Below are 12997 nucleotides of genomic sequence, written 5' to 3'. Positions count from 1 at the left end.
TGATTTATTTACTCCATAGACTTCTAACATTGATCATCAAGATATCAATCCATATGGGAATTAGTAAAATAAAATCCATGTTTTACTCATCTCTTTATTAACTCCATTCGTGGCATTGGCTTTGTTTGAATACACCAACTTGTTTGTTTCCTTGTCAAGATCATTTAATTTTTTGTTATCCTTGAATACATATGTATATATATCTTAATGTTGGGAACCATTGATATGGAGGAAGCCTTCCTTTCCTTTGTGAAATCTAGAGTGATCTCGTTGGATGATGATGTCTTGAATTAAAGCATTAAAACAATGAGTTGTTGAATGGACAATAAGTGGTAGTGAAACATTTTTCTCTTAGTAAACCTGAAGATTATGTTATCATTTAAGTTTGTTGTTTGGAATTGAAATATGCATATGTACTAATGTTGGAGTGTAGTGCTTCTACAATGTTCCTAGATATCCTTACTATTGGAGCAAATGATAGTTTATGAGACTGCTCCAATCGATGATCAAAATTGATTGCATGGTGATACATCAGTTACCATTCCTTAATTAATGTCATTTGAATTTTCAGTCTACATTTCACATGGATATATTTTAAGTGTTGGGAAACATTTTTAATTACATTCTTGTTGGAGAATAAGGTTCAAGAAAGTTGCACATTATTTTGATGTGTGCAAAGTTACATAGGATGAGATGATTGCAAAGGTTGTATAGAGAACAAACCTTACAACCATCCCAAGAAGAAGAAGATAGAGATCCTTGTACAAAGTAGGGAACAAAGGCCTGGTGATATACCTAAGATAGAAAAATCTATACAAGTTTGAGAGTAGAGCTCCCAAAATACTTCTACAGAGGATTCATATAGGTGAAATGAGTGAGATATAAGACTCTCATTTATGTATCATAAAAGAAATAAATCAAGTTTTAAGCCCTAAACAAGCCCCATGTTAACCCCAAAACCCCTTATTAAGCCCTAGATATTGACTCATTACATTTTTATTTCTATATTGTAATGTAGGCCATAAACTTTCATTGCATCATTTCATTATAATTGTACCTTTTATCTCCTATATATATATATATATATATATATATATATATATATATATATATATATATATATATATATATATATATATATATATATATATATATATATATATACCAAGGAGACATAGTCTTGCCTTACATGTTGTATTCATTGTAAAAGGAGGTTCCCCCCTCAAAATAGATTGTTATTATTGGCTTCTTATAAATTTTAAGGTACATGTTTCATAACATTTAGTTTCATATCTATGATCCTAGAGTTTTACTATTTCAAACAAATCATCATGGCATTTTTATTATAATTTTTTTCCTAGGAAGATTTATATCGTGAAATTTCAAGCTTATTTGGGATAGATCTAGTACACATGATAAAAAAATATCTTTCTTCACTATAGATTCAAATATATACCCTGTGGAAGTTAGGGTTTGTGAATGGCCCTAAAATTACTCTCAGATGAGTGCTCTCGAAATTTTTGCTGTAACTTTTTTTGGGGAAACTTTAGATCATGAAATTGTGAGTTGATTGAGGAGAAATTTAGAAGTACATTTGATTAAAAAATTGCATTCTATTTCACTATAATTTTGGAGATATACCCTTGGTTTGTGAATGGTATTTAAATCAGTTTCAAACAAGTGATTTTGGCATTTTCACTATAACTATTTTTATTGGGATACTTCAAACTATGAAATCTATAATAGACTTAGGAGAGATTTTGATGTGTACTTGGTAAAAAATTTAGATTCTAGTTCTTTGCAATTTTGAAGATATACCCTCTACAAGTTAGGATTTGTGAATAGTCCTAAAATCAGTTTGGACGGAGTGATCTTGGAATTTTTACTAGAACTTTCTCCCAAAGAAGTTTCAGATTATGAAATTTTCAAGGATCTAAGGAGACATAATGATGCAAAACAAATAAAAATTTCAAAATCGTATTCAAAAAATTAGACAAATGGCACATTATACAATTTCACTCTTGGGAAGAGGCCAAAAATTAGCAAGTTTTTGGAAAGTTACCATAAATTTTGCTTGGCACATTAAATTTTGGTCAGACCTATGAAATTATACAAAAAAAAAATAGTAGAGTGATATTAGTCAAAATTTTAATCTCACAAGGGCTCAAATTTCAAATATATCTCAAGAAAAAGATCAGCCATCCAGATCATCTACAAATTAAGGTTTTGAAAGGTACATAACTTACAATTGGCATAAATTTTAAGTGGAAGATCTATTTTTGGTGATTCAAAATTTATGATAAAGAGAGAAAACAGGAGCATTGTTATTTTTCTCACATAGCTCCTAAAAGTGCTTCAAAATATACTTCACCAACTAAACCCGAGAGAGCTCTACTATGACTTAAGAACAAAGAGAAGAATTTCTCACTATATTGAAGAGGTGGAAAAGAAATTGGAAAACAAAATGGATGAGATGGAAAATAATATGGAAGATTTGAAAATTTTAAAAATTACATAGATTTACTGAGGAAAACATAAAACTAACGAGCAACAAATACATTCAAACATAATGCACAAAATTTAACCTAGGAAAACCTAACCTACTGAAATTTCATTACATCTCTTGGCCAAAAACCTAGCCAAGCCAGCCAAGTGAGCCTTCACTACCCAAATCCCTTGGCCCCATTACATGTAATCCCAATTGAAGAAAACCATGGGTATGTTATACTACGTGCCCAAAACCACCATTCTTTGACTTGGTCAACTTTGACTCTTTCCCCTAAGTCAAGTTTACCTAACATTCCCCCCTTAAACCTTGACTTGGGGTTTCCTTGACTAAATCCAATATAACTTGCCAAGTGAATTAGCCCCACTCACTATGGCCCTTGCCCCCCTCAAAGTTTATACTTGGGGTATATGTTATCCCTACATTCCTCCTATCACTTAGGTTTAATCATATCTATTTTGATCCAACATATTCACACGCAAATCTATCCACCATCAAAATTTTCACAGCAATAACAAAACTTCACACAACAATAATTATTATACCCGCTCTAATACCACATGAAGAAATTTTAACCAAAGAAAGATAAAAATTATGGAGATTTACTAAGGAAAATATAAAATTAGTCAATAACAAACACATTCAAACATAATGCACCAAATTTACACCATGTCCATCCTCCTCTTACATACCCAAAAGGACAAACTTTCTAAATGAGATATCAAGATGCAAGGAAATCATGAAAATGTGGAGGAAATAAAACAAGTCCTAAAATCATGATTTTTCATCACCTCAAGATCAATGTCATTAGGGATTCAATAAAACAGCAAGGAACTACTTCATTATGAAGATCATTATGAGGAATTTTTATGATAATGATATTATAACATTGATATTCCAATCGAGCAATGCTTTTATCTATACCGAGTAACTACCTTACGAAAGGTAAATATCGAATCCATATTTTTAGAATAGTATCAATTTGCATCGTATCAGTGGTTTTGCAAAAGTTATTGTATCTTGGTCCATTTTCATAGAGGAATTGATGGAACATTATGGGGATATTAATAGAAATACATTCTTTAGTCAATTAGTAAATTTACGACAAAAATTTCCAATAATAGTACAAATTCAACAATTGCAAAAGTTGAGTCTCAGGGTAAAGAACATTTTAGAGGATAATTTATTAGACCTCTTTATGGAAATTTAAAGGAAAGCATCCAACATGAGGTGCATCTCTTTGATCCTAAATTCCTAGAGCATGCTTTCAGTCTAGAAAGGAAAGTTGAAAGTAAAAATATGGTTATTAGAAGAGTGGTCACTAATAACTATAGAGAACATCATGCTCCCTCTCCTAACCTCACTCAATTGACAAGGTTGAAACCTCGGCAAATGGATGAAAGAAGAGAAAAGGGAATATGTTTCAATTGTGATAGCAAGTATAGTAAAGGGCATAAATTCCGTGAGAATAAATTATTCTAGATATATTGTGAACAAGGAAAATATCAACAATTGGAACCCTAACAAGATCTAGACCTAAAAGAGACTACTCCAGCAATATCTTGTCATGTTTTGGTCAGCATCAATACTTCACAACCCTTACTATAAATTGATATATCAAAAAGAAAAAGGTAACATTGTTGATTGATTTAGGTAATACCCATAACTTCATCAATTATAAATTGGAAAAACTTCTAAATTGTTTTGTAATTCCAACACCAGAATTTCAAGTAATGATTGTATATGGAGGTACCATAAATTGTTCAGGGAAGTTCCATAGTATTAAGAAAAATATGGGGGAGTATTTATTGGATAATCCTGTGATTGTAATCCAAATGGGCGGTGTTGATGTCTTAATAGGTGTCTAATGGTTACAATCATTAGGGAAAATGTCCCTTAATTTTCAAGATCTTTTCATGAGATTTTCCTCAAGAGGTAAGGAAATTGAGCTTAGATATATCAAAGGGAAATCGTCTAGATTGATAAGCTCAAACAATGTGATAAAAATACTCAAAAATGGATATCACATTGTAATTGCACAATTATTTTCATTAGATGTTGAAATATCTATATCCTCTACTCCATTGGATCTTCAAAAAGTTATCAACAATCATTCCAAGGTATTGGAGAGATGCCTGAGGTTCTTGCTCCTACTAGAGATCATGACCATGTTTTTCATTTGAAACCTAGAAGTGTACTACCTAACATCAAGCCTTATATGCATCCATACGCATATAATACTGATATGTAGGTTTTAACCCCGTACAGAAATTACCTGCATACGAATTCTAAAACACAGAAAATAAACAATGCGAGAGCATAACACATAAAACACATATACACAGAGATTTTCCCCTGGATCCCAAAACCGGGACTACCAGCTTTATTTTTCATTATGTTCCTTTCAATGTTACAATACATATTTATACATGCTGAAGCATCCAATACCATGGACCAAAAACCATTGCATCCAAAACCATGGACCGAAAACCATTGCATCCAAAACCATGTGCGAAAATCATGCAAAAAACCATAGGTAGGTCCGCCCAACCTAACATAGGGTCCAAAACCAAAATTTTCCGGGGCGGTACCCCGGACCCCATAGAGTGGGGTTACCTGCACCCCCAAAACCCCTTATAACTCCCCCCGCTATGCAATCAATGCAACGAAGGGGGGGCTCTGCCCCCCTTCTAACCCCACTGTTAACTACATGGGCTAGTCGTGGAAACAATATAACACAACCCAACATTCTCCCACTTGTTGTTTTCTTTCCATAGGGGGCCACAAGAGAGCTTAGTCATTTATCCAACGCCCATTGTTTCTCTACACCAAGAGAACTTCTCAGAGCTCACAGATTTTGTCAATGCATCTGCAGTATTCTTCAAAGTGTCCACCTTAACCAGCAACACCTTTTTGTCTTTTATCATATCCCTCACAAAGTGATACTAAACATCAATGTGCTTTGTCTTTGAATGGTAAGCAGGGTTCTTTGCCAAGAAAATTGCACTTTGGTTGTCACAGTCTATCCTTATAGCTCCTTGTACTAACCCCATACTTGAACACAATCTATGTAACCAAACTACTTCCTTGCTTGCATGAGTGGTTGCCATGTATTCTGCCTCTGTAGTTGATAATGCCACTACAAATTGTTTCTTACTCATCCATCTGACTGCACCTCCAAATAGGTTAAACACATACCCACTTGTAGACCTTCTCTGATCCAAATCTCCAGCCCAGTCTACATCAACAAAGCCACGGTTATCCAAAACTCCATCCAATCCTAGTCTTCCTTGGTAGCACAAACCATAATCACTAGTGCCATGCAAATACCTGAAAACCCACTTCACTGTTGTCCAATGCTCCTTCCTTGGTTTTTACATAAACATGCTCAATAATCCCACTGCATATGCAATGTCTAGTCTAGTACAGACCATTGCATACATCAGGCTACGACCACACTTGCATATGGAACACGGGACATATCCTCTTCCTCATCTTGTGTCTTGGGACATTGTTCAGCAGATAAATTTACACCTACAGGAATAGGAACCTTCACCGGTTTACTATCCTGCATATTAAACCTTTGCAATATTGTCTCGACATACTTCCTCTGGTTTAACCAGAGCTTACTCTTTACCCGATCTCTTTTAATTTCCATGCCCAAAATATAGTTTGCAGCACCAATATCTTTCATGTCGAATTTGGAGGACAATTGGGTCTTCAAATCCTGGATAATTTCTTTGTCATTTCCAACCAGCAACATATCATCCACATACAAGACCAAATAAATAACACGGTCACCAATTAATTTAAAATACACACAGTGATCTGCTTTGCTTCTAGTGAAGCCAAGTCCTCGTATAAATGTATCAAATTTCTGATACCACATCCTTGGTGATTGTTTTAACCCATATAGAGACTTCTTTAACTTGCATACCAGTTTTTTCTTACCCTTCACCGCAAAGCCTTTAGGTTGCTTCATGTAGATCTCCTCTTCCAGATCCCTGTGAAGAAATGATGTCTTCGCATCCATCTGTTCTACCTCAAAATCAAAAGCAGCAACAGTAGATAAAAGTAATCTAATAGAAGTTACCTTGGCAACAGGAGAAAAAATATCACCAAAATCAATTCCCTACACCTGGGAATAACCTTTTGCTACCAATCGAGCTTTGTATTTCTCCACCTTTCCTTCTGCATTTGTCTTCTTCTTGAACACCCATTTGCTGCCAATGGGTTTCCTTCCAGCCAGCAACTCCACCAGATCCCAAGTGTCATTTTTGTGCAAAGATGCCATTTCATCAACCATGGCCTCTTTCCAGAGTGTTCCATCCTTTGAATCTACTGCTTCCTTCACATTTCTGGTATCATCATCAGTAATAGATAAAGAAAAATTTGAACAAAAAGCAGATGGACTATACCTTTCTAGCTGCCTTCTTTGTCGAACTGATCTTCTCACACCTGGAGTTTGTGGCTCTTCATCTTCTGATTCCTCCTCTATTGTAGAGCCTAATTCTTCCTCCTTTAGCTCAAACTCTATCTTCTTAGGTTCCTTTGGTTGGACTTCATGTTTAATAACATCTTTCACCTCTCTGAACACCACATCTTGGTTGTACACAACCTTCCTTGTTACTGGGTTCCAAAGCTTATAACCTTTTAAACCATCCTTATACCCAATAAAAGATTCACTTTTCAGATTTACTATCCAACTTGGTTCGTTTCTCCTTCGGAACATGTACATATGCATCACATCCAAATACCCTTAGATGTGAAATAGAGAGTTTCTTACCAGTCCATACTTCTTGTGGAGTCTTATCCTCCAACGTTGATGAAGGTGATCTATTGACCAGGTAACATGTTGTCTCCACCGCCTCTACCCAGAATTCCTGTCCTAACATGGCACCACTGAGCATGCTTCTTGCCCTTTCCATCAACATCTTGTTCATTATTTATGCAACTCCATTTTTTTGAGGTGTATATGGAGTAGTCTTCTGTCGTGCTATACCACACTTCTTATAGAATTCTTCAAATTCCTTACTGCAAAACTCTCCACTGTTATCTGTCCTTAGCACCTTTATCTTCTTCTCTGTCTGGTTTTCCACCAGAGCCTTAAATTCTTTAAACCTGTCAAAGACTTTAGATTTCTTCTTAAGGAAATATATCCATGTATTCCTTGAGAATACATCTATAAATGGTACATAGTACATAGACTTACCCAGTGATGGAACCTTCACAGGTCCAAACACATCACTATGCACAAGCTCTAATATATGTTTCGCCCTCTTACCACCAGAGTGGAAACTCACCCGATTCTGCTTCCCATATACAATTTTCAAAGAAATCAAAATCCAGAGAGCTATTACTCATACCTTCTACCATACCTTTACCATGAAGTATTTGAAGGACCTTCTCTCCAATATGTCCAAGCCTTTGATGCCACAGCATCGTCTTCCCTCCAGAGACCACTAGCTTTTCTACTCCACTTTCAGGAACCATAGAACTGTTGCACCCATCAACAACAGTGCTACCTTGCAACTTGTACAGAGTTCCAATCCGAACTCCCCGCATCAATACCAATGCCCCCTGAACCATCTTACAGGTATCCTTTTCAAACATTGTTTTTACACCTGCATCATCCAACTTGCTTACATAAATCAGATTCCTGGCCAATGCAGGAATATGTAGAACACCCGGAAGTTTTCTAACCCTTCCACCTTGCAACTTCAACTTTAGTTTTTCGTGACCAATGATTCTACCCTTCCTATCATCCCCTAAGAAGACATCACCACCATCGTATTTCTCATGCTCACAAAACCACTCTATATGGAGAGTGAAGTGAAAGGATGCACCTGAGTCAATTCAACCATGCCTCATGATCTACATGTGTACTTGAAGAAGCCAAGTACACATCCCCACCTTCATCTGAGGTGGTTTTCGCCTCTGTAGAAGGAGAATCATTAGATCCCTTTCCTTTGTCAGGAGCTTTAGATTTACAGTCCCTTTTGTAGTGCCCTTCCTTTCCGCATTTCCAACACACCACCTTTACATGTTTTCCTAGAGATTTAGATCTCCTACTCGATGACTTATTTTCGTTTTTGTTATGGGATCATCCTCATACAGACAAGGCATCACCATTCTCGCTCTCCATATTTTTCCATCTCATCTCCTCCGTCAACAAGGATGAGACTATTTCATCAAACTGCAAGGCAGTTGCATTGCTACCTATTGCAATAACCAGACTATCCCACGAATCTAGTAGAGAACACAACAAACTAATGCACTTATATTCATATGAAATTTTGATATCAACAGACGATAACTGACTTACCATAGTATTAAACGCATTCAAATGCTTTGTCACCGAGTCTCCATCTTTCATCCTTGGTTATACATCTTTTTCCGTAGGAATAGTTTATTCACCAGAGACTTAGATTGGTACAAATTCCCTAACTTTTCCCATAAAGCCTTCACCATAGCTTCCCCTGCTACATTCAGCAATACTGAATCTGAGACACACAATCATATTTTTCTCTTTGCCTTTCGATCCAACTTCTTCCATTCTTCATCAAACACTCTCGTTGGTTTAATACCTAGATCTACCGCGATCCACTGATCTTTATCCACCAACAAATCCTCCATATTGAGTTTCCACAACTCAAAAATCTGACCATTAAATTTCTCAATCTCTATCTTTCCATTACTCACCATCTTCTTTCACCACCAGAATCGATCTTGCAGATCTCCCGATGAACAGGGTCTACCACAGGCCCAAGCGAAACCCCTTGGCAACAAAGGCATCCCCTTGAAGCCAAAACATCTTTGATACCAATTGTAGGTTTTAACCTCGTACAGAAATTACCTGCATACGAATTCTAAAACATAGAAAATAAACAATGTGAGAGCATAACACATAAAACACATATACACAGAGATTCTCCCCTCGATCCCAAAACCGGGACTACCAGCTTGATCTTTCATTATGTTCCTTTCAATGTTACAATACATATTTATACATGCCAAAGCATCCAATACCATGGACCAAAAACCATCGCGTCCAAACCCATGGACCAAAAACCATTGCGTCCAAAACCATGTGCGAAAATCATGCACAAAACCATAGGTAGGTCCACCCAACCTAACATAGGGTCCAAAACCAAAATTTTCTAGGGTGCTACCCCAAACCCCATAGAGTGAGGTTACCTGCACCCCTCAAACCCCCTGTGACTCCCCCCGCTACGCAATCGACGTAACGAAGGGGGGGCTCCGCCCCCCTTCTAACCCCCTGGTTAACTACGTGGGCTAATCGTGGAAAGAATATAACACAACCTAACATGATATTGAGAAAATTGTTCAACAAATGTTAAAGGTTGGCATCATTAATACTAGCCAAAGTGTTTTCTCTTCACTAGTAGTGATAGTTATAAAAAGGATGGTCCATGGCATATGTGTCTAGATTACATACAACCCAACAAATTACAATCAAAGATAATTTTTCTATTCCTATCATTGATGAATTATTAGATGAATTACATAGAGAAATTTTCTTTATTATGTTGTAACTTTGTTCAAAATATCATCAAAATAGAATGAGGCAAGACAACATTTCAAAAAGAACCTTTAGAACACATGAAGGTCATTATGAGTTTTTGGTTATGCCACTTGGACTTACTGACACACCTTCAACATTTCAAAGCTTTTTGAATTCTATTTTGAAACCCTTCGTTAGAAAATTTGTGTTGTCATTTTTTTATATATAATATACTATTCTACAACAAATATTGGGAAGAGCATGTAAAACATGGAGAGGGTATTAACATTATTGGAAGAGGAACAACTATATGAAAATCCTTCCAGGTGTACCTTTAGTTTTAAAGAAGTGAGATATTTGGGTCATATTATATCTCATGGTATCAAAGTGGACCCTAAAAAAATCATAGTTATGATGGAATAGCCAATCCATAATACCATGAAGAAACTTAGAGGATTCTTAGTATTGACATGATATTAACCCAATTTTATCAAGAATTATGGTTAAATAGCGGCACCTCTAAAAAATTATCAAATAAGGAAGTGTTTTCCTAGACGCAAGAAGCAACCAAAGATTTTTAAAAACTTAAAGAGTTTATGTGTGCAACTCTCGTCCCAGCCACACCTAACTTTTAAAAAACCTTCATTATGGAGTGTGATGCCTCAGGCCATGGAATTGGTATAGTTTTGATATAGGAAGGAAGGTCTCTCACCTTTCAAAGTAGTGAACTTAAACTAATAACTTATCTAAACCCAATATGAAAAATAAACGTTGGCATACTAGATGCAATTAAGAAATGGTGTCCATGCCTAAGAAGAAGACACTTCAAAGTAAAAATATATCATGATAGTTTGAAGTAATTTTTAGAACAAAGAATACATTTAGAATAGAAACACAAATGGGTTACAAAGATGCTAGGTTATTACTTTGAAATCATCTACAAAAATGAAAAAAAAAATGTGGTAAATGTGCCCTCTCAAGGAAAGAGGAAGACATGGAGGAGTTACTATGCACTATTTCCATTCCACAATTTAACCAGGTGGAAGAAGCAAGGACAGAATGGAAACATGATGATAAGGTATGCAAGATCATTTAGAAAACTACAAGAGGACCCTTATGTAGCAGAAAAAATTAAGTGGAAGAATGATTTGTTGGATGTTGCAGCCATTAACCATATTAAGCCAACATTGGGAAGAAGTTTCAATGGGTTTTATTACAACTTTACCCAAATCTAAAGGAAATAATTTCATTATGGTAGTGGCCGATAGAATGGCAAAGTATGGCCATTTTTTCTCTCTTTCTATTCCTTTTAAAGAAAGCACAACGGCAAAAGCATTCATGGAAACAATCTAAAAGCTACATGGAATCCCAAAGATTATAGTAAGTGATAAAGATCCAATTTCCACTAGAATTTTTTTGACTAAATTATATTCTTGTTTCGGTACTCAAATGGCTCTCAAATCAGTTTACCATCCTCATTCCAATGGAAAAAGTAATATCGTTAATAATGTTTAGAAGGATATTTGAGTTGCTTTGCATCTGAGAAACATACACATTGATTTAAGTGGTTCCCCTTGGCAAAAGAGTGGTACAACACATCATTCCATACTTCATCAAAAATGTACCCATTTATGGCACTTTATGGATCATATCATCCTCCATCCCTTATGTTGGGTCCCTATATTACTAGTGATTACCCCATTAATATTGTAGTTGCATCCCTTATTAATATTGTTGTGCCCCTATTATCCCCATATTGTTATTACTGTGCCCCATAGAATCCCTCTATTGTTATTTTTGTGGCTTTATATTATTATTGTTAGGTCGGCTGGGTTATATTGTGACTACTTAGGCTCCTATATATAGAAAGGAGGTTTTGTCATTTGAATCATCCAATAATTATTCATTTATGTAATGTAAAGGAGGTTTCCCCCTCGAAGAGGCTGAATTCTAAGGCTTTTATCTATCTTTTCTATCTTTTCTTGAGTTGGTTTCATAACATTTGGTATTAGAGCTTTGGATTTTAGGGTTTCATTGATCCAAACAGGTCATCGTGGAATTTTCGCTATAACTTTTTTTCTGCGATGTTTCAGAAGCTAAAAAAAAAAACCATTTGAGAAGAAATCACGCTGAATCTCGGTTCCAAATTTCACAACTATTCGTGCTATATTTGTGGAGATATGATCTGAGGAAGTTGGTCTTCTTGCAGACTCCTGAATTTCATTCCAAACAGGTGACCTGGGGAAAATCGTCATAACTTTCTCTCTGAGCATCTTATTGAAGTTCTGTAAGAAGGTATAGAAAGAGAATGAACTATAGTTTCTTGTATATATTTTTCAGAGCCAAAGGTCAAAAAAGTGACTCGGGGCACGTCGTACAAGTTCGCTCTACTGAACTAGTCTATAATCCGGTCACTATGGGAGATTTTGCATAACTCTTCCTTGGAGAATCCAATTTGGATCAGATTGGTGGAATTGAAAGAGGACACAGAGGGCTACTACAGGTCACAATTTCAGAACTGGATGATCTAAAAGTACATAGATACATCAGAGGCAATATTGAGCTCCTACAAAGTGAAAAAAGGTGTGTAGATTCTTTTAAATTTTTGCTTAAGATTGGTTTGAAAATTTATTTTGAAGGAATTCAAAGAGCATAGTAGAGCATTATTATCGGTAACGGATTCCCCGAGGAAATAAAATGCAAACACCTAGTAAGCAACATGAAAGCCCTAGCATGACTCATGAAGAAGAGGAAGAAATGCTACATGATATATCAAAATTACAAGAGCAAGTGCAACAAATGTCACGCTCACAAAAGCTAACAGAAGCTAAGATAAATGGCGTGGAATCTAAGATAAAGGGCATGGAAGCTAAGATGGACGATTTGAAGATAGATTTGAAGACAGATTTGAAGACAGACATGGCAGATTTGAAGACAGACATGGCAGATTTGAAAATAGATTTGAC

This window comes from Pinus tabuliformis, chromosome 5_1 (assembly GCF_031772625.1).
Source record: "Pinus tabuliformis cultivar Carrire ecotype Pingquan chromosome 5_1, CPIR1, whole genome shotgun sequence".
Taxonomy (NCBI): Eukaryota; Viridiplantae; Streptophyta; class Pinopsida; order Pinales; family Pinaceae; genus Pinus; species Pinus tabuliformis.
This window is presented reverse-complemented; position numbering follows the sequence as displayed.